The 22,558-nt window shown below is 41.4% G+C and overlaps 1 long non-coding RNA gene across 1 annotated transcript in view; it reads left to right on the forward strand.

Annotated features, from left to right (window-relative positions):
• The first annotated feature begins 3,363 nt into the window (after nt 1-3,363).
• Nucleotides 3,364-22,558, forward strand: part of LOC109395863 (uncharacterized) — a 97,364-nt gene continuing 78,169 nt past the window's right edge. The window contains exon 1 of the long non-coding RNA XR_002126739.1: nt 3,364-3,420. This is a non-coding gene — a long non-coding RNA (uncharacterized LOC109395863). The remainder of the gene's footprint in view (nt 3,421-22,558) is intronic.

Consider the following 22,558-nt stretch of genomic DNA (forward strand, 5'->3'; position numbering starts at 1 on the left):
TATTTACATATACCCAAAATAGCATTTTATTTGGGAGCCATGTTTTTTCTGTAGAATCCCCAGTTTGACTCCTTTGGAGATGGCAGTAATTACCAATTTTGAATAAGTTGACTTGTAAGGACAAAGACATAGTTCTTAGCTTGTTCACTGGGAGACTGGAGCATTTTTTTTTTCAGGTGACTGAATATGCTGTTTGGATTTTGAGGCAAGCAAACTATTGTCTTTTCATTCCATTGTGGACTAGCAAAACAGAAAACCTGGAAGCTTTTCCTTGCTGAGCATTTTCAACTGAGGCTTCAAAGGAGTCTTCCTCAGAACGTGCATGGGAGCTGTTAATCAGTAACAGGTGCTTGCTTATTCTATGATTTGTCCTCCTGAGGCCCGTGCTACCTATTATAGGTGTCCTGGCCAAGACAATGTTTACATCTCTCTCCCTCCAGAGCTTTGTGTCTAAAAAGTTTTTCCTGCTTGCCAATAGTAGAGCTTACATCTAAAAACAAAGGAATTAGTCACAGCTTCTTTTATTTTTGTGGGCTTTATAGCCATGAACTTTACAAATGCTGAATAGCTCAATCATAACAACAGCAATAAGGCAAGCTAATGCTCATAAACTTTACGTAACCTCAAAAGTGACAGCACAGTGAGCCATTAATCAGCCTATAAGGCTTCAGTGTTGTTTTTTTCAGTTGCTTCTGTTTCCTCCTCCAAATGTAATAAGACTTTCCATGTGATGACTTCGTATGACTGTGGTGAAATTCAAATGATAACTGGTCTCTTTTGCTATTTGGAGATCGTGAAATAATTCTGAGCTTCAAAGTGTTGGCTGCATGGCTCAAAATTAATTTCTGTTTTCTGACTCCAGGAAAGACCTTTCAAGGGTCCACGGGAGGGGACTGTAGGGGATAAATGTGCTATAGAATAGATTGGTGAGATTTCCCACTCATTATAGGATTTCCCATTAGTGGTGTTTCAGGCAATGTAGAATTGAAAGGTTGAACGTGATTGTTGTTCGAGGCATGTAATTAGGAGGCAGGCAGGAGTTGTATGTATGTAACTCCAGTCAAGGGAATTCTCTGCCCTAGAATAGTCTAGTGGTTGAGGGAACAGAGTTTGGAGTCCAAAAAGGATGGGTCCCTATCTTGGTTTTTCCACTTATTAACTAGGTAACTTTGAGCATGTGATTGAACTGCTCTGAGCCTATATAAAGTAGGGTTAGCAATTCTCACAGCTACTTTTTGAGAGAGAAATCATTAGTCTTCTCTGGCAAGGAGCTGTTGGGAGGGCCAACAGCAACTAACAGCTAACACTCTTTTATTCATTTATTCATTCAATGAATTTTTATAAGCCAGCCACAGTGTTAGGAGCTGGAGACAGAGTGGTGAGTGTGAAAAATAAAATCATCAACCACATGGAGCTTACCTTCTAGTTGGTGTGAGATAGACAATGAGCTAATAATATTCAAGGTGGTTACGAATCATGATTCATGCTATCAAGGAATGAAACAAACTGGTGTGATAGAGAGTAGACAGGGTAGGGGGGCCAATTTAGATTGGTTAGCAACCTATGAGCTAGGAACTAAGTTTCAGAATATCTGGGGACGAGCAAATCAGAGGGTTCCTCTGTGCTAAGTGCTTTAGGGCAATCTCCTATTCTTACAAAACCCTTTACAGAAGAATGAATTAGTACCCATACTTTTTAAAATAAGGAAACTTAGGTTGAGAAGATTGAATACATTGCCCAAAGTCCCACAAGTAATAGGATGCCACGGCTGGGATTAGAAGTCCAAAGCCCAAGTTTATGACCACAGTATGCCAGGGACAATGCATATTAGAGGCAGGAAAGAAGCTTAGAGACCTCCTAGCTCATGCAGTCATTTTATGAATAAGGAGAGACAGGCCAAGATCACATATGTGAATTACTCAAGGTGACTGGCAGAAACTTGGTCTCCTGCTCTAGTGTGCAGACTTTTCTCACTGCTCACCATTGTCAAATGGGTTTGCAGTAGAGACCTTAGTGACCCAACCAGTTTCTTTATTTGATTCTAGTTATTGATAAAGGTAACAGTTGGCTGACTTTTGGACTCCCAAAGTGTACAATGGTTTGTTGAAAGCTGGATAAGTCAGCTTTCTTTTTGAGACCAGTTTCCTTGCATCTAAAAGAGGGAATTGAACAAAACTGGTGGTTTTTTTTTTTATATCAATTTGACAGGTTTTGTTTTACTCCACATTCTTATTTTTGTTTTATTCAAATGTCTATATGTACATTATAAAAAGAAATTGAATCAGTATAAAAGGGTGTTTAAAGAAAGCTTTTTCCTCCTGGAGATGTCTCCTTGTTCCCCGTTTTTATTTTTTTCTCTTTAAAGGTAACCACTGTTAGCACTTTGTGTATATCTTTGTAGAAATATTCCATGAATATGCAAGCATATGTATGTATATATTCGTTTTACATAAGACATTGTATATAGCATACTGTATACAATGTCTGCATCTTACCTTTTTCACTTAATATTAGATATTAAGGCTCTTTCCTTGTCATCAATATAGAGTTAACTTGTTCTTTTTAATGGCGCAGAGTATTCCATTGTATGAGTAAAACTAAACATATTTACTGCATCCTAATCAATCAGTATTTAAGTAGTTTCCAGTCTTTTGTGACTACAGCATGCTGCAGGGAACATCTTTGCAGGGATATTTTTGTGCACATATGCAAGTGTATCTGTAAGGTAGATTTGTAGTAGAATGGCTGCATCAAATGGTATGCCAATTTAAAATTCTGATAGGTACTGCCAAATTGACTTCTGATGGGTGGGGCATGCCCAATAACTGTGTGTAAGAGCATCATCTTCAAACTGAATGACTGGTTGATGATCAGTGTCTTTTCCTTGAACCCATCCTAAATTGCTGGGGGAGCTTTTGAGGAAGCCTTCGGATTTCTCTGGTTTGGATTGCCCAAGAATCCTCCTCTTCCTAACATGTTCACACCAGAGGCTAAAGGCTCCCAAACCCCAGGGAGCACCTGAACTCCCTCCTGGTTTGTCCTCTGTACTTGAGTAGAGCCTTCTTTTGCCGCCTGGCCCCGACCCACCCCCGAGTCCTAGCTTACCTGGCCCCAGTTCCTGTACATGCATTTCCCTGGGTTATATCCTATAAGTCATGGCTTCAGGCAACTGCCTTGGCCTTTGGGCCCTGACTGGGCCTTGGTCTGAGGAGTGTGAGAGAGAGGAAGAAAGGAGGGAGTGAGGGAGAGAGGGAGAGAGAGAAAGACAGTGAGAGGGAGAGAGAGAGAGATATTGGATGTCAACTTTTTTGTTTTTGTTCTTACACCTATCTCTTCTGGGTTTGTTTTCTTTAGATGATGAACCATAAAGAAGACTTTGGACCTCCAATTCCTTGTCATTTTAATCTGTTCATCAGCAAGGTATTTAGGGTTAGCTGCATCACTACTGCCTAGCTTGCTTCTTTGCTTGCTGACTGTGAATCCATAGGAAACTCGAGTTGGATAAGATCTGAGGGAGCATGGAATCCTGTGACTTCCCAATATTCTTCTTGGGGAGGGATGGTGTCCCATGGAGATGCCTCAGGAGTTTCTGAGGGGGAACTGAGAGTAATGACCTATAGTGGGGAGGTGGGTGGTCAAGCTCTGGACCACTCAGTGTTGCTTTAACTAAAAGGATTTTGATCCAGTTTTTATTATTGGACTTCTGTGTAATATTATATTTTAAATGGGATTCTGCTGGCTAAGGAAAAAATGTTAAAACAAGACCCCACCAAATTAGTTCAGTTCCCTGTTTTCAAAGTAAGGAAACTGGACTCGAAAAGAAAGTTGACTTATCCAAGGTCATCCAGGTATTTAAATAATGAGAGAGGAATTTGATCTCTACAGACTTGTAGTTCAGTACCCCCTCTGCTGTACAACATCAACCAAATAAGAGCTTGTCACTGAAACTTAGAGCCAGCCCCTCATAAACCACCCAGGTGATGGAGAGGCCTCACTCTCTAGCTTAAACTCAAACCAAACCTTTGTTGAAATTTCTTTGCTCCTTAAAAAAATAATTTTCACTTTTGCACTGAACCCATCTGGGAATAAATGTGTTGAAAGACTCTCAGAAAAGCTGTTCTCACTCTACATGTTTCTTTCCATCTAGAAATTCCAGAAGGACTTGCCATATAGTGTATCTCAGGAGAAAACTGTTAGGATATATTTTCTGGCTGTATTTGGCGACTTCACCCATCTCCCCTCCAGAGAGCGTGGAGAAGACAGAGACATACTTAGGCCTGTTTCAGAATTTCAGATCTGTTTGAGTGTTAAAGTCACTAATAGGGAGGGATTCTTTGTTTGGCATTTTATTCCTAAAATCACCATTATTGAGCTTATTCATTCACATCTGCTGGCCTGTAGCGCCACGAGACCAGGCCGTTTCCAAATTATACCATAGGGAGTACATGCAAGGAATACAAAGACAGCAAAGGTGCAAGAGGCAACAGAGTCCACGTGAAAAATACACAGAAAATATAGACACAAGAAGCAACACTCCAACATATAGGTCTAATTCCAAACAAACCCATCTGAAAAATGTGTTGGAAATGGAAACAGATGAATTCTAGAGAATAGAAATTTCAGTCTAGGGGTTGTATAAATGCCAATTCCCTCTCTGTATAATAGCCCTTGCTGGAGGTAGAATTTTCTTGAGACTTTAGATTTTCCTTTGCTTTCCTTCAGACTCTCCCAGTTATAGCCACATGAACCATCTTAAAAAAAAACAAACAGTCCCTCTTTGTGGTGTTTGGTTACACCTTTCAAATGCTCGTGGGTATTTATTTCCTTCTTCAGACGTCATTTAGCCAAGTTCTCCATACTTAATTCTTTTCCTCCTAAATGAATATTGCTGGCCCTTTGATCCGTTCCTCTCCATTCAGGAGCAAGCTGAACTGAGCTATTGACAGGCTCGGGCCTCCTTCCCTCCTAATGATAGGGGAGCAGGGGCAGGTACTTAGTGCACTGCTTATCCCAGTACAAGTGCACAGATTTTGTTAGTGCAAGATACAGAGGAAACTGTGGTTTTGAAAGTTATGTGGATGGGGTAATGAGAGATTTGCATTGGGAAACAAGGAGCGACAGAAAGTTATATCAAAGGCTTGGCTCCTCATATGGGGCCTTCTGGAATTTCCTTGCCTTGGAATCCCTCCCTATTCCAAGTAGGGCCGGATAAATAGATCTTGAAAATCACAGAGGCTGGGCTATTTACCCTGGCTGCTTTCATTTGATCACTTGGATATTGGAAGTATGATGGGATTCGGTTTGGGTCATTGTTGGAGCCTGGTTTGATCTTCCTCCTTCAAGGGAGCATCGAAAGGACTAGTGAATCCATCCTGGCGAAGGACATTTAAAGTCCAAGTGCAAACGCGCACCAAGATGATTCTCACGTGGGTTCAGTCTTTCAAATGTGTGTGTTTGTATGGACAGCCACACTTCTCCCTTATTGCAGTAGCTGTGTTAAATGTGTTTATGGAAGCACACTGTTTATTATGGGGACTAGTGGAGCTCAAATACAGGGGCTGTAATTCAGGAACTTGTCCTAGGGTATTAGGATAGATTATATATGCAGCTTCACTACTTTATTAAAATGGAGGATTTTCACCTTGAGTAAACAAAGCCTTGTTGTTAAATGCTTGTTGCTGGAACAGCAGTGGGGTCACTTTATCTGGGTCTCTGGGCTGCGATGCTGCAGGAAGTTCTCAGTGTGCTGATATGGGAGGGGAGTGAGACTGTCTCCTTTCCCTTCTACTGACAAGTGTTGCTATGTAGCAAGGATGGACTAAAGTTTAAGTAGAGGGAAGAATGACATGAGAATGGAGGCAAATAAATGAAGACTCAGCAACCAGAATCTTTTACCAACCAGAGATAACCACTTTTAACTCCAGAGATTTTTTTCATCTGGAATGTTTCCTGCATTTTCTCTGGTCTTCTTAGGGATTAACGTGAGGCCAGAGCTATTTAAGGAAGATATGGAGAACTCCTGGGCCTCTGTGCGCTTTTCTGCCAAAATGTCTAATATGATGAAAGCATGTTTAAGCAACATAGTCTTGGTTTCCACCCTGTGTTCATTCATTCCATAAACTTTTGTGGAAGTGTGTGCAGATTTGTGGTCTGTAATCATTATGTAGCTAGTTTTAGTCCCAGCTTCTTACTTTCACACTTTTCAGGTACTAATTAATTTATTCGCTCACTCATTCTTTCTTCTATTCAATCATTCAGCAAATATTTATTGGACACCTAATGTATGCTTGAAATAGATCCTAGCAGGGGCAAATGTAAGTCATAGGCTATGTCTGTCCCTTCAAACTCCAGAGAATACAGGCCAAGCTCTCAGATGGTCCCCTTCCAGCTTCTTCCATAGGGGCTGGATGGGGGTGGGAAACCTATGCTGCCCTAATAAGTCTCTCCAAAGAATTCCTCTCTCCTGATTACTCAACTTGAACTTCTTATATGGGCTGGAGGTGGGTTTAGGGGCTAAACCCCACTCCCTCTTAGAACTATGGTTTTGTTTCTTTGGGAGACTCTTGCAAAAGTCTGAGCCAACAGGAAGAGAGGAAGAGTTGCATTTAACATCTGGCTACACTTATTATATGCCCTGTTTGTGAGTATATGGTGCTGGAGAGATCAGGGGGCAGCTTACAAGGAGAGGAAAGGGAGAAGAGACGGGGGAGAAGGAGAGGACAAGAGGACAAAATAGTGAGAGACTCAGTCATAAGTGCAACCAAATCCTGAATATTACTAGATTTTTTTTTTTATCACTCTACTTACTCTTCTTTTTGCTACATTCTTTTCTTGCCCTTTTCCTTGCCCTATTCTGTTTGGGTCAAGTAAATTCTCCCTTTGTTACTTCACTTAACTTTTCATTGGCCATCCTCTCAACCTGACAGGGTCTTCCATGTGTCGCTCAGGGCACAAGAGCCCTCCTTCAGGCTCCTGTGCAATGTCTGTGCTCTCCAGGGCAGCCCGGTACCATGGAAGGCTGTGCAGGTCATGCCCAAATACTGTCGCTTGTTCGTCGTGGATGATCAGGCAAGTTACATACTATTTCTGACACTTGGTTTTCTCCTCTGTATCAATGGATATGATAAAAAGGCCCACTGAGCGTGGTGGCTATGAGAATTAAAATAATGCAAGTGAGGGCATATTGGAAAGTTTTATACAAATATTAGGTCCTTCCCCCCCCTTTTTAGTCTACTATGTCATTTCCAACATAATTTGTGTGCACTGCTGCATATTGACCTCATTAAATGGGAGAGGGTAAATTATCATTTATCTCCTCAAACCACAGTGCTCTCTTTCTCTCACTTAGAGCTTGGAGAAATTCACGTACTGGTTTTTGGCTATACATCGGCATGTTCCCCAAGTGGTTAGGGCCATGACTTTGCTATATTCTGCTGAGTGCCTTGCCAGTTGTTGAGACCCCCCCCCTCCTTCAAAAAAAATCCCGTTAACTATCTGTGCATGAAGGAAACAGGACAAGTCTGAAAGCACTTTGGGACGCTCACTTTTTAGTGAGGCCCAGGGGCTGGGGAGCCTCTACGCTTAGATTTGCTTCTGCACACCATTTGGATTTGGTTTATGCCTTCAGGCCCCTTCTGTTGTCAGGAGGATGTACATAAACAAACAGAAAAAGGGCATGTGAGAAGGTGCCAATGAGGGACACAGAAGAAGGCGCCAACATTGGCATCACAAAGGCGAGGCTCTTAATTGGCACCAAGCAGAATCAAAACATAGCCCCCAGTCTTTTCAGGGCCACAGCTGTTTTGGATCAGAAAAACTGTCAGTGTGTGTAATGGATCATGGAAACTCTTCCACGCTTGCCTGTTAGGAGAAAGAAAACACTCTGCCATGAATGTCTTAATAGACGTTATTATCAGCTGTGCTCAGATTCTGTACATGCAAGGAAATCAACTGCCAAGACCAGGGCCGACTGGATATGGCTTATAAGCTGAGATTAATGTCTTACCGTCGGAATGTTTTAGTATTTTAGTGGAAAATACCTGGTGACTCTGTTACCGATGACAGGCAAGCTATACATGGTGAAGCCTGTTTAACCATCTGGGTTTTTTCCACTTGGAGTTGCTTTCTCCACTAAGAGCAGGGTCTGTGCGTTGTTCACTGGTGCCCTCTTAGTGTCTAGCATGGTACCCAATTTGTAGTAGTTGCTCAATAAGTATTCCTGGAATCCAGTAGAGAAGTGTTAGTAATATTAAATCAATAGACTACAGAAAGCGTGAGAAAAATTCAGAATGTTAAAAAAGTGTTGTTGTTTTTTCTTTAGATTATTGCTATTGGGCAAATTTTACCAAAATTCCTTCTGTCTTGGGGCTTGGCAAAGCAGATGAAATTTTATTAGTCCGCCAGTAATGGGCATTTTCTGTTTGAAGTGGAGTTGGGTAAACAGTGAGCTGAGAGATGACCTGCCCAAGCAGCCAACTAGGAGGGAGGGACATTAGGCAAGACGAGGCCAGGAAGGGAGCATTGTTTTTGACTTGGCTGAGGTACCGAAATGGTCTCAGCAGGGCCACTTATTTCCATGCAAGTAGCTGGCAAGTTTCCTTCCCAGCTGTAGCTCGTGGCCTGTGTCGCTTGGGTGCCAGTAGAAGGGAAAACAGGCAGGTGGAAGTGGTGCTGGGGGGACATGGGCCTGGCGGCCAGGGTCACTGTGGCCCAGCCTCTTTGAAACTTCTCCCCAGTGTGATTTTGACATGGATTAAGGGAGAGGGAAAGATAACACACCAATTCATATGGAAAAAACGTTTTTCTTTCCCTAGGTTAGGGATTGTGAGGAGTTTAAGAAAGCTCTTAATCACTTGCTCAGAGATGACCCAGTTTTGAAGGGAATTAAAGCCCAATGACATCATTGTCCATTAAAAACAAGACCCCAAAGACAACGAACAAATCAAAACACGTGTGTGGGGAAAGGACAAAAAGAAAACAAAAATGACAAGAAAAAAAAATTCCAGCCTCCTTCCTTCCATCTTCCCAGTACTGGTTCTCTTTCTAAGGGAACACATAGATTCCCAGAAATCCCCTCCACTTTGAGGAGAAGGGGACCAGCCTGGAGGTCTGAGTCCACCAGGCATCAAATAAGGACTGAGAGGACTTGAGGCAATTATCTGGCCTTTGCTTGCCCTCTGCTTGCATCTCCCCAGGCCAGTTTTGATTTCTGTTCCAAAGTATATGGGTTCTTACATATCCTATTTCATTCATGAGATCCAAGCGCTACATTTAAAATTTAGGCATATCTATTGAAGTAATACTCCAGTTAGAGTGAGAAGAAGAAAGCTGGGAATTTGTTTGGGAGCACTCACCCTTTTCTCACTGAATGAGAAAAGTTCTAGGAGAGCCTGCCAAGGATTAGAAAGGGCCTTTTTTTGGGAAAAATTTATTGGAAAAGCATCCTATAATGGAAAAGAATGTGAGCTTTGGAATCAGACCGACCTGGGTTCAAATCCTAGCTCTGCCCCTTACTTGGGGTGGGGTCATAGGCAAGTGACTTACCTTATTGGGGCCTAAATTCCTTCCACTATAAAATGGGTAATAGTAGCTACCTTATGGCATTGTTATGGGAATTAAGGCACACAAGCATTTAGAGCAGTGCCTGGAACATCGTGAGTGTTGGGCCTTGCTATTGTGTTTATTAAAAATTATGCAATTTATAACAAATATATAATTATTCATAAATTATGAGAAGGCAGGGAGGGGAGGGAGTGATGAAACCTTTTGCAGGTGGCAGCCCTGAGTGGTGCTGGAAACTAGTCCAAGTGGATCTTTTGAGGGTCTCTTCCTCCTTTGTCTATCACACTCTTACTCTCTTTCTGCCAAATCCAAATTCCTCTTCTTCAGGCTACCTAGATCCACACAGATGGCCCCTCAGTGAGGTAACAGCCCAAGGGGTTTTGCACCCAGCAGGGCAGAGGCCTAGTGAATGGTGTTTTTGCCACCTAGGCACAGGGCCTTCTGCAACCTGCCTTCTGAAGGTCAAGGAGATGTAGTTGCTCTTAGCCCTGGGGGAGGGAAGGTGGCAGCAGTCCTGTCCTTCACCCACAAATATGTTAGGACGGAAGCCCAGTGTCACTTTTTCAGATGAATCAGAAACTAGAAACCAGCACAGCAGAGACTCTGTGGTGTTTGAGCCTTCCCCATCCTGTTAATTCTGTTTCTTCCCATCTCTCTTTTCCTGTCATGCTAAAATAGTAAACCTCTAAAAGGAAAACTAATCCCATATGATGATTTTGGGGGATTACAAGAAAGCAAAAGAGCTGGGGTGAATGCTTCCCTTTACAGCCAATTTTGGAGAAGGGGGAGAGGAGCACCAAGAAGCAGGATGAGTAGTGGAGGCCTTGAGAAGAAATGAAAAGCCGAGGTGGGAACTTTGGGTCTGCTTCAAAAAATGAAAGAAAAGCTGGGAGCTTGCTAGAGTCTGAGAGAACTAATAGGACCCCCCTCAAACCAGGTTCAATAAAAAACTTCCATGGCCAAGTGACCCTGTGCCAGGACATTATACCAAGGACGTTCCAAATGTTAGATCTCATCCTTATAATGGTCTTGCAAGGTTATTATCACTCCTATTTTGCAGGTGAGGAAACGGAGGCTTGGGCTAGAAAGTAGAAGATCCAAGATTTGCACTCAAGCATGTCTGGTGAAACGTGTGTTTTTGCCCTACGGAGTGTTCCAGAATTACCCTTCCCCATGTCTTTTCATGAACTAGTCCTTGTTTCTCAAAGCTTTTATCTCAGCTAGCCATCCTGAGTAAAAGTGGGTGACAGGCCAATTCTTAGGGAAATGGTAAAGACTGAAAATCACTCGCTCTCCTCACTGCAATTCTAGAAGAGGACCTGGGAGAAGGCTAGAGGTGAGCGAAGAAAGCGAATCTTAAAAGGTGGGATTTCATTGACTGTGAACAAGAATGGGAGGGCTAAGGGGTAATATTGAGCAGTAGTTTCTTCCTGGTACCCTTTTAATGATCAGTGGTAGTGCCTGTAACCTGCCTATTTATTAAGCCATTCTGAATTTCTGGAATTATTAAAATGTAAGTGTAGCTCACTAGTGTCTGAGCCCCTTTTCCAAGTATTTTAGCAAGAAGTCTCCTTTACTGTTTCTACTTTAGAGCAGGCTGACAGAGAGGTTCACCCTTATTTGATCCCCCATTCTGCATTCCAAAAGGAGGCCAACTAAGAGTTTATGCTTGGATGCTGCTTTTGCTTCTTGGAGTAAAAGATCCTTGATGCCTTACCCTCTCCTCCACCCCAGCCATTAACGTTAATTGCCATCCAGCTATTACAGTGAGAGAATCAGAAGATATGGCAGTTAGAAGACAAGTTTTGCAGAAGCAAAATTATTAGGATTTTGCTCAGGGATCAGGCAGGGAACAGGGTATGGTTAATCAGGGAGTACCCATTGGGGCCAGTCAGAAAAATAGAAACTACAGTAGGGCTTTCAACAAAGAATATTCTTTGAACATATGGAATTGGTTAAACACATTTCAGAAAAGGCAAGATGGGAGTGTTGAGGTAACACAGAAGTAAGAATTGCATGAAGCAGCTACTACCCACAGGGCTGGGGAACAGAGGGAAGAAGCGAGGTGGATAGGAACCTGGGGCTCAGAGGAGCGTCTCACAGAGTTGGGACTCAGACTTCTGAGGGTACCTCAGCTCCAGATACATCAGCAGCTCAGGGGAAACATCCTGGGGCTGGAGGTGATAAGGCTGGTTCTGAATGGGACAGAAGGAAGCAGGAGATTGGAGCCAGCTCTCACTTCCAGGATGAAGTGCCACCACTGGGGTGAGGCTAACAGGAACTAGAAGCAAACAGGAAGGAGAGTGTTGCTTCCCCTGCCTTCCACCTTGTAGTTTCCTTCTGATTCCCCCTATTGGTAGAGCCGACTATAGAGCTACCTGACAAAGGAGAAATGGGGTTTGCAGGGCTCCAGTCCCATTATCATGGAGCAGAGCAGAAAGGGCTGGGTTTTGGTACTGAGAGGCAGTATCTTAAAAACTGGCATCTTGGGTAAACAATTATGTATGGTTCCAGTAAATCACTAACCAAAAAGAGCTTCCAACTTGGTGTTTGTAGAGAAGAGTAAGAGACTGTCTTTACTTTCCCCTTGAGATCAGAAACAAGACACGGCTGCTCCCTTTCCCTACTTCTATTCAACATAGTTCTGGAAGTTCTAGCCACTGCAATCAGACAAGAAATGAAATAAAAGGCATCCAAATTGGAAAGGAGGAAGTAAAATTGTCATTATATGCAGATGACATGATACTATATTGCGGGAGAACAGCTCCTGCGGGGTCCAGGGGTTCCCTCAGGTGGAGATGGCATCAGCGAGGAAAAAGAAGAAGAAAGATGCATGGAGACACAGGAGCGCTTTCAGAAAGAAGTGTCTCACTTTATCTTACAGCATGCCCCTTTTTATAGTTGACCATTATCTCATCAGTAAAACGTTCTTTTACATAGTTTAGATCAGGGTTTTACTTTCTCTTAATTCTTATGCTCCAGGGTACAGCTTGACTTTTTCTTATGCTAAAAGATCAACTTATCTTAACTGTGTTTTAATCCTTTTTACCTATAATGACTATGAGACTAAGGCTAATCCTTTTACCTATAGTGACTATGTCTACTCAACAATTATCCTAAGCACTATTAGCTAAGCAGGATCTTAAGATTTACAGGGTGTGTACTTTGACCTTTACTAAGAGACTAGTAGTGTGACTAAAATTGCCTTTAGTGTATAAAATAGAATTATTGTGATATATCTATCAAAAGGGGTGTAAGATCTTCGTCCTACTGGGGGCATCCAAAGGGGAATTTAAATCTTTTAAGATATAAAGCGGTATCTGTTTCTCAGTCAGAGCTTCAGAATTTGTCACAATAGCAGTGCGCTTGGCCATGGCAGACACTGAGGCGCAGCCGGCTCCCAACACTATATGTAGACAATCCCAAAGACTCCACCAGAAAACTGTTAGAACTGATAAATGCATTTGGTAAGGTAGCAGGATACAAAATTAATATTCAAAAATCAGTTGCATTTGTATACACCAATAATAAACTATCAGAAGAGGAAATCAGGAAATCAATCCCTTTTACAATTGCTTAAAAAACAATAAAATATCTAGGAATAAATTTAACCAAAGAAGTAAAAGACCTGTACTCAGAAAATTATAAGACACTGAAGAGAGAAATCAAAGAAGATATAAATAAATGGAAATACATACCATGTTCATGGATAGGAAGAATTAGTATAGTTAAAATGTCAATACTACCTAAGGCGATATTTAGATTTGATGCAATTCCTATCAATCTACCAAGGACATTTTTCTCAGAAATAGAACAAATAATCCTAAAATTTATATGGAACCATAAAAGACCCCGAATAGCCATGGCAATCTTGAGAAATAAGAACAAAATGGGAGATATCACGCTACCCAATATCAAACTATACTACAAGCCTATAGTGATCAAAACAGTATGGTACTGGCATAAAAACAGACACATAGGCCAATGGAAAAGAATAGAGAGCCCAGAAATAAACCCACCCATATATGGTCATTTAATCTATGACAATGGAAACAAGAATTTACATTGGAGTAAAGATAGTCTATTTAATAAATGGTGCTAGGAAAATTGGAGTGATGTGCAAAAAAATGAAAACAGACCACCTACTTACACTATATACAAGAACAAATTCAAAATGGATTAAAGACTTAAATGTAAGACCTGAAACTATAAAACTCCTAGAAGAAAACATAGGGAGTAAATTTGCAGATATTACCCTCAGTAATATTTTTACTGATATATCCCCTCAGGCAAGGGAAATAAAAGAAAAAATAAAGATATGGGATTATATCAAACTTAAAAGTTTTTTCACAGCAAAGGAAATCATCAATAAAACAAAAAGGCAGCCTACTGAATTGGAGAAGGTATTTGCCAACAATACATCTGATAAGGTGTTAATATCCAAAATTTATAAAACATTCAACTCAACACCAAAAAAACAAACAACCCAATTAAAAAATGGGCAGAGGCTATGAAGAGACCTTTCTTAAAGAGGACCATACAGATGGCCAACAGGCATATGAAAAAATTTCACCCTCACTAGTCATTAGAGAAATGCAAATAAAAACAGTGAGATACCACCTTACCCCGGTCAGAATGGCTATCATCAATAAATCAACAAACAACAAATGCTTGCGAGGTTGTGGGGAAAAGGGAACCCTGGTGCACTGTTGGTGGGATTGCAGATTGGTGCAGCCATTATGGAAATCAGTATGGAGGTATCTCAAAACACTGGAAATGGAACTACCATATAACCCAGCAATTCCACTCTTGGGTATCTATCCAGAGAAACCCAAGATGCTAATTTGAAAAAATATATGCACCCCTATGTTTATTGCAGCACTATTTACAATAGCCAAGACTTGGAAACAACTGAATGCCCATCAGTAGATGACTGGATTAAGAAACAGTGGTGGGCCGGCTGAGTGGTGCGATGGTTAAGAACTCGCTTGGGATGCCAGAGGGCCCCGGTTCGGATCCCACATATGAGGGCCAGTGAACACTGCCCTCCACAGCTAAGATGCTGAACAACAGCTCAACTTGGAGCTGGGCTGCCGTGAGTCGCCAGTGACGGCGTAGGCTGCAGCCCATGTGGCAGTGGGTTGCCATGGGCTACCGTGTGTAGCCAGCAGCCAGTGTGAGCGGCCAGCAGCCGCAGTGAGCGGCCGTCCAGAAGTCGGCGACTGATCTGCCTCGCCAGAGAAGAGCGCAATGATGGTGCCAACTTGGGCCAGTGAAGCAACGTCCTCCACAACTAGACTGAAGAACAAAACGACAGCAATTTGTCTGTTCCCCTTCCCCAATCTCCCAGCACTGTTCCCATCCCCTCTATTCCCCAATTAAAAAAAAAATCTTAAAAAAAAAAAGAAACAGTGGTATATTTATACAATGGAGTATTACTCTGCTATAAAGAAGAATGAAATTGTACCATTTGCAACGATATAGATGGGCTAGAGACTATTATGTTAAGTGAAATAAGTCAATCAGAGAAAGACAAATACCATATGATCTCACTTATATGTGGAATCTAAAAAACTGAATGAATGAGCAAAGTAAACAGGAATGGTCTCAGAGATATAGGGGAAAAACTGATGGTTGCTAGTTGGGAGGGGGTGAGGATGAGGGAGAAGGGGAAGGGATTAGACAGTATAAATAGGTAACTACAATATTACCACAGGGATATGAAAGGCAGTTCGGGGAATATAATTAATAATGTAAATATTTTGTAGGGTATCAGATGGTCACATGTCTTGTTAGGGAGACTGCTTCATGGATGGTGTGGAGGCTTGATCACTGCACTGTACACCTGAAGCTGATGTTGTATAATATTGTATGTCAACTATAATTGAATATATAGTCACAGGATGTGGAGTATAGTGTGGGAGTGGAGTTAAGGGAATTGTAATAGATATGTATGATGTGGGGGGAGTGGGGTGGCAGATTAGGGGAGGGGGTTGTCACTTTGAGGGGTTAAAAGTATAACTAGTGCACTGTGTTGTACAGCTGAAACTAATTAAAAAAAAAAGACTGTCTTTAGTGATTGATGTTTGCTACCTCTGCCTATCCGTGGTACTGTACTTTCACTTGTGAATATTGGCTGTGTGTGTGTGTGTGTGTGTGTGTGTGTGTGTGTGTGTGTGTGTCTGTTTAAGGATTAGGATGAGGGCTTGGCCTTTTTCACGTCTGCAGGAGTTCACTCCATCGTGCTGGGAATAAACACTATCACTCTCCTCTGAGTTGTTAATGAGACTCCAAAATAAATGTTTTCCTTTAGATTACACCTTGTAATTTGTGAGTCAGTCCCAGAAAAGAAATTTTAGTGTATTGGGAAATGTGAAAAAAAGAGAGTGTACGCAAAGAAACTTAATGGGGGCCAGAGCTGGAAGGATTTGGAATAAAGACAAACCCAATTGCCAGTAAACCTCAGTTAAGCTTCACGTCTCCAAATCTTAGAAGCAAGCTAATTGTTTACAATTTTCTCCTCTTGCTTACATAGTTCCAGGAAGACAGGCAGCTCCTAGCCCAGAAAGCTTAGTAACTGAAGTTTACGTAACACCTGGGAACACAAGAGACTGTGTGGGGAAGTAATGATGGGGCCATTTGCAGGTTGAAGCTAGCGTCTGGAAATTGTTCATCTCCTGCTCAGCATGCAGAACCACTGGAAATGAAACTGATGGTGATTGTGCAAGAGAGGTACATGGGAGCAGAATAAACACCATGTGGAAGGCCTCATGATTGTTGAGTGAATTAGAACCGAGTTGCAGCTCTGTGTTCCTTGGCTGGGTCTTGTTCAGTTAGTCCTCTGTCAAGCATTGGTTAAATGGGGCTCACCATGGAAAAGAACAAAGTGTAAAATTGCAAGTGTGCTGCTTGGTACACTCCTACATGGCACCAAAATAGATAAGAGCTGATCTCATCAACAACATTATCTGCTGGCAGCATCGTTCTCTGGGACCCAAAATTATTTGTGATAGAAATCACAATAGCCAAAAAATTTTCAAAGAGTAGATGATTTTTCTCATTTTGTCTGTAGGATTCCTGTTGGCTCACCTAAGGGTGAATGTAATTGATGGCATATTAAATTTATCAGAAAGACGAAAGATCGTGGGCTTAGGAGTCAGATCAACCTGGATTTCAAACTCTTTTCTCTCATGATGTGTGTGATCTTCAGCAAACTATTTTTTTTTTATTAAAGATTTTTTTTTAATTGGGGAACTGGGGGGATGGGAACAGTGCTGGGGAATTGGGGGAAGGGGAACAGACAAGTGGCTGTCGTTTTGTTCTTCAGTCTAGTTGTGGAGTACATTGCTTCACTGGCCCAAGTTGGCACCATCATTGCGCTCTTCCCAGGCGAGGCAGATCAGTCACCGGCTTCTGGACAGCCGCTCACAGCGGCTGCTGGCCGCTCACGCTGGCTGCTGGCTACATATGGTAGCCCATGGCAACCCACTGCAGCAGGGGCTGTAGGCGACTCATGGCAGCCCAGCTCCAGGTCGAGCTGTTGTTCAGCATCTTAGCTGTAGAGGGCAGTGTCACTGGCCCTCATATGTGAGATCCAAAACGGGGCCCTCTGGCGTCCCAAGCCAGTTCTTAAACATCGTGCCACTCGGCCGGCCCTTCAGCAAACTATCTTAAAACTCAGTTTCTTCATTTTTAAAGTGGGGTTAATTATACTCCCCCTTTTGCATTGAAGTTGTGTAGACTAAATAAGATGATGCAAATTAGATGTTCACCAGAGTTTTTGGCGCAAAACAAGTGCTCAAGAAATGTTTGGTGCTCCACCTTGGTGATTACTGTAGCTATCACTGATATGCACGTATTGAAAATATACTATATTCTAGGGCCAGGCCCCAGAGATAGAAAGGCGATTAGACCTAGTGCCTGCTGTCAAAGAGTTCATGACCTCCTGCCAAAAGGTATTAAGAACTTTTATTCAGGGGTAATGACCCAGCTCAGGTGGTTGTGTGTGTTTTCGTTCTGGGAGATCTTATTTCATGAAGGAAGCAGCAGGGCGATGGAGGAATAAAGTTGTGAATGTAAGCAGAATAGTGATATCAGGAAGGGAGGCTGCACGTGCAGGGCTGGTTGGCAGCGACTGAGGAAGCAGGAGGAGATGGCTCAGAACATCTGCTTTTTTTACCTACTGCCTTTTTTTTTTTTTTTAAAGATTTTTATTGGGGAATTGGGGAAGGGGAACAGACAACTTGCTGTCCTTTTGTTCTTCAGTCTAGTTGTGAAGGATGTCGCTTCGCTGGCCCATGTTGGTATTATCATTGTGCTCTTCCCGGCTGAGGCAGTCGCTTGCCAGCCATTGGACAGCTGCTCACTGCGGCTCACGGCAGCTCACGGCAGCTCACGCCCGCTGCTGGCCAGCCCCACTGCAGCCTACGCCGTCGCCGGTGACTCATGGCAGCCCAACTCCACGTCGAGCTGTTGTTCACCATCTTAGCTGTAGAGGGCAGTGTCACTGGCCCTCATGTGGGATCTGAACCGGGGCCCTGCTGCTCAGAGCTGGCATCCCAAGCCAACTCCTAACCAAAGCACCACTCAGCCAGCCCCTCTTTACCTACTGCTTTAAGTCTTAGGAAGCTACAGAGCTAGATCCATGTAAAGGACACACCACCCCTATCTCCCAAATTGTATAAATCCTGCAGTGGTATTGAGCTAATGACAGGGGCTCTGTAAGATACCATTATGAAATGTTGGGAATTTGTGTCACATTGACAACTCTCTTGCCGTCAAATGGTTATCTTCTTGCTGCTGAAATTGATTATTGAGGACAAGGTTTAAAGTGTATGTGTTCATTGCAAAATTGTTGGAAAGATCATGGCCAACAGAAACTACTAATAATCCTTGGGTTAAAAATCGAGCAGGTGTGCCTCCTCTGGGCCTGTCAAGCAGACCTTGACAGGTACCTTATTGCTCCTGACAAATAGGCTTTTAGTATCTCCTGTGAAGAGAAACAGGGTGGCCCGTTTCTAAAAGGCCCCTTGAAAGATTTCAATGTGCTGCCTTGTAGAAGGTGAAGGGTGGCAGGACCCTGAAGACCACAGAGGAAATAGCTGTGCCCTGCAAGATTTAATACATATAGAGGTTATTTTAGGGGCCATCTATACCTTGGTAAAAGGAAATAAAGAATTTGTCAATTAAAAGAGTAATTAATTTTTTCTATTCTGTAACAGAATAGTAAATCTCCATTAACATGTGTGTTTACCTGACTGGGTTTCTGTGCAATTGCTAGTGTTCAGCTGTCAGCATTTGCTTATCTTTAGTGAATCCCTTACAAATTTTAGGAGAATTTTTAGGGTTGATAGGCCATCGCTATTCTCTTTCATGTTATTTCAGAAATTTGATAAACTACCTGAATAAATCCCCCTCCCCCCCAAAATAACACTCCAGCAAAAGGGAGATCATGGCTTTTGCAGTATACATTTTCTTTTTTTGTACGAACACTTTTTTTCTTATATGAGTCTGCTAGTTTTGGTTGACATGTGCAAACACGAAAAAAAGCTTAATCTTAGATTAAAAAAAAAAAGCCACTAAATGGTTTATATTTTAGTGAGCCAGTAAAATCCAGACGTTTTTCTCTGGATCAAAACTCTTTCTACATAGCATATCTTTCTAGAAATAAAACAAAAAACAAACAAACAAACAAAACTAGATCATCTTTCCTATGTTCTCTCTATATTGGTCTGGCTTTTGTAAAGGGCATGCCATATGTGAGGTTTATAGCAAATTTATTCATGGGACACTGGAACCTGCTGTAAGGTAACTCAGAGTCCATGCCACGAGAAAGCTATGAGTGAAATACCTTATAGTTCAGTCATTTCAGATCTTATTTTAGTGCTTTAGTGACTAAACCCCATAGAAGGGAGTTCATTAAGAGAATTTTATAAGCGCATATGCTCAAATGGCAGGTTCTCCCATGAAACAGAGAGACACATTACAGACAATTAAGTTTCAGGATGATATTAAAATTCACTCAGCACATCACATAGTTTTATCATGTATTTTCATTGCCCAGTTTTGAGTAAATTTGGATATATGTATGTATGCATGCATATATGTATGTATGAAGTCAGACAATTAAGTTCGCGAACTTCTTGCAATGATGTTGCTAACCTTTTTTGATATCAGAGGGATTAATTATTCATTATGAATTTGTACCAACTAGACAAACAGTTAACCAAGTTTACTGTTTGGAAGTGCTGAAAAGACTGCATGAAAAAGTTAGATGTCCTGAACTTTTCGCCAGCAATTCATGGTTCTTGCATCACGACAATGTACCATCTCACCCAGCACTGTCTGTGAGGGAGTTTTTAGCCAGTAAACAAATAACTGTATTGGAACACCCTCCCTACTCACCTGATCTGGCCCCCAGTGACTTCTTTCTTTACCTGAAGATAAAGGAAACATTGAAAGGAAGACATTTTGATGACATTCAGGACATCAAGGGTAATACGATGACAGGTCTGATGGCCATTCCAGAAAAAGAGTTCCAAAATTGCTTTGAAGGGTGGGTTAGGTACTGGCATTGGTGCATGGCTTCCCAAGGGGAGTACTTCAAAGGTGACTACAGTGATATTCAGCAATGAGGTATGTAGCACTTTTCCTAGGAAGAGTTCTCGAACTTAGTGGTCAGACCTCGTATATATGTATTTTAGAATGGAGTAGGTAGGCTTAATTGCAAAAGTTTAAATATTAATTAAAAATTTAAAATTTGCTTCCAGAAAGCAGTAGTTGCTCTAAAAGAGAATACTACCTCTAACGTTAAGGAAAATGACTAGGTTGGCTAGAAGTTCAAAAATTCACCCACTGCCCAGAGGGACTGGCTTAGAGCAGAGGTCTCTTAGGAAGCTTGCTGTCCCTGACTCTTCTGGTCTGATCATCTTTTCTCCTCCCTGTTCTCTCCTATCCAGAACGCCCTATAGTATCTTCTTCCCTGAGGGTCTAGGTCCCTGCCGTTGTCCATCGAATTATTTTCCTCTCAAATGTCTTCATTTTAAAATCTCATAAATAACCTGATTCTCTGTCCTGGGTCCATAAAAGTTGGGTTGCTTGGTATAGACCAGGTAGGGAATGAACCTAGGACATGGCAAAGATACGGGTATAATGATAATAACAAAGTCATGGTTACGATTTACTACTTATTATTTCATTAATAGCATTTTTTTACCATGGCAACTAAATGCAATCTGAATGTATATCAATAGTGGCAATGTTGAATATAGTGGGGTGCATTAGTACTGTGGAATATGGTATGGCTATTAGAATTAAAAGAGAGATATACATCTATTGCCCTAGAAAGATGACCATATCCTTTTAATTTTTTTTTAAAGAGGTAAATTTCAAAGTAATACATATAGTATATATTAGAATAAAAAAAGGGGGGGAAACGTCTTTATATGTGCATTTTTATTTTATGAATTTGTATGAGCACAGAGAATGGTGTGAAAAGATACACTGACAAAGTCTGAGGATGGATAGAGAGCTGAGAGGAAGATTATAAACTTTAAAACTCATTTCTGTATTTTTTTTATTGGTTATAATAAACATGTATCACTTTTGTAGCTAAGAATCCAATCAAGTTTAAGACAAAGATGTTAAAGTTTTCATGCCCTCATGAAACCTAATATTTAATGAGTTCTTCCTATGAGAAATCACTATATTAGACTTTAATAGATTATAATCTTAATAATTCTATTAGTAGGCACTAATATAATTTCCACCTTACAGGTGAGGAAATTGAAGGTTACAGAGGTAACCTATCCAAGTTCACAGAGTGACAACTTATTCTATCATCTATCTACTCGTATGTATCTAGAAACTGGAGATATTTCGAGGAGTGATTAGGTAAAAGCACCAGCAGACCAGGATTTTTATTTTCAAACATAGTTTCCATGTGGTATATCCACACAAAGAAAAATCATTCAGCAATAAAAAGGAGTGCAGTACTGATTATGCTACAACATGACGAAACCTTGAAAACATCATACTAAATAAAAGAAGCCAGTTACAAAAGACCACATATTTTATGATTCCATTTATCTGAATTGTACAGAATAGGCAAATCCATAGAAACAGAGAGTAGATTAGCGGTTACCTAGGGCTGCAGGAGAGGGGGATTGGGAAGTGACTGGTAATGAGTCCAGAGTTTCTTAGAGCGGAGACAGAAATGTTCTAAAACTAGATTGTGGAGGTAGTTGCACAACCCTGTGAATGTACTAAAACCCATTGAATTGTACACTTTTTATGGGTCAACTGGGTGGTATGTGAATTATATCTCAATAAAGCTGTTATAAAAAGAACTCATTAATGAACATCCTTTAATTGATAGAAGGGCTATGTATATCCTTCTGCTTAGATTCTCCCTGATTCTCCTGGGACAGAACTTGTTCAGGTCAGATTGCTCAGATTTATTGAAGTTTAAGGAACCTTGCAAGACAGTCAATAGATTGAACGCTCCCAAGGACGACTTCCTCTCCTTTCCTCCTTCTGCTCCTCTGCCTTCTCCTCCTTCCTTTTCTTTTTCTTCTTCATTATAGAGTGTCATGTTCAAGAAGCCTGCGTAGATCTCTTTACTTCTTAAAAGGATCTCCTCAGGAGCCCCTTTTGTTAATCAAAGGCTGCTTTAATTTTGATGATGTTAAACCTCTCCTGGAGTTGTGAGAAGTCCTGGTTCTGGGGATTATCATTAATTGTTTCTTTAGTCAGATTCGTTTTCCCCAACTCCAAACAAATTCAATTTCTCAAATACTGTTTTTTAAACCTGTCATTCTTTTCATTCACTCTTTCCTCTGACTGATTCATTAGTGCAGCTTCAATTGTTAGTTTTCAGTTGCTCAAACATTGTTAACAATAGCTATCGTGTTTTACTAGTAAAATAGTTACAGCCACAGTTGTTTTTAGAAATTAAAAAGAAACGATTACTAGCAACAGGTGAAAATTACTCTCAGAA

This window comes from Hipposideros armiger, unplaced genomic scaffold (genome assembly GCF_001890085.2).
Source record: "Hipposideros armiger isolate ML-2016 unplaced genomic scaffold, ASM189008v1 scaffold_489, whole genome shotgun sequence".
NCBI classification, from domain to species: Eukaryota; Metazoa; Chordata; class Mammalia; order Chiroptera; family Hipposideridae; genus Hipposideros; species Hipposideros armiger.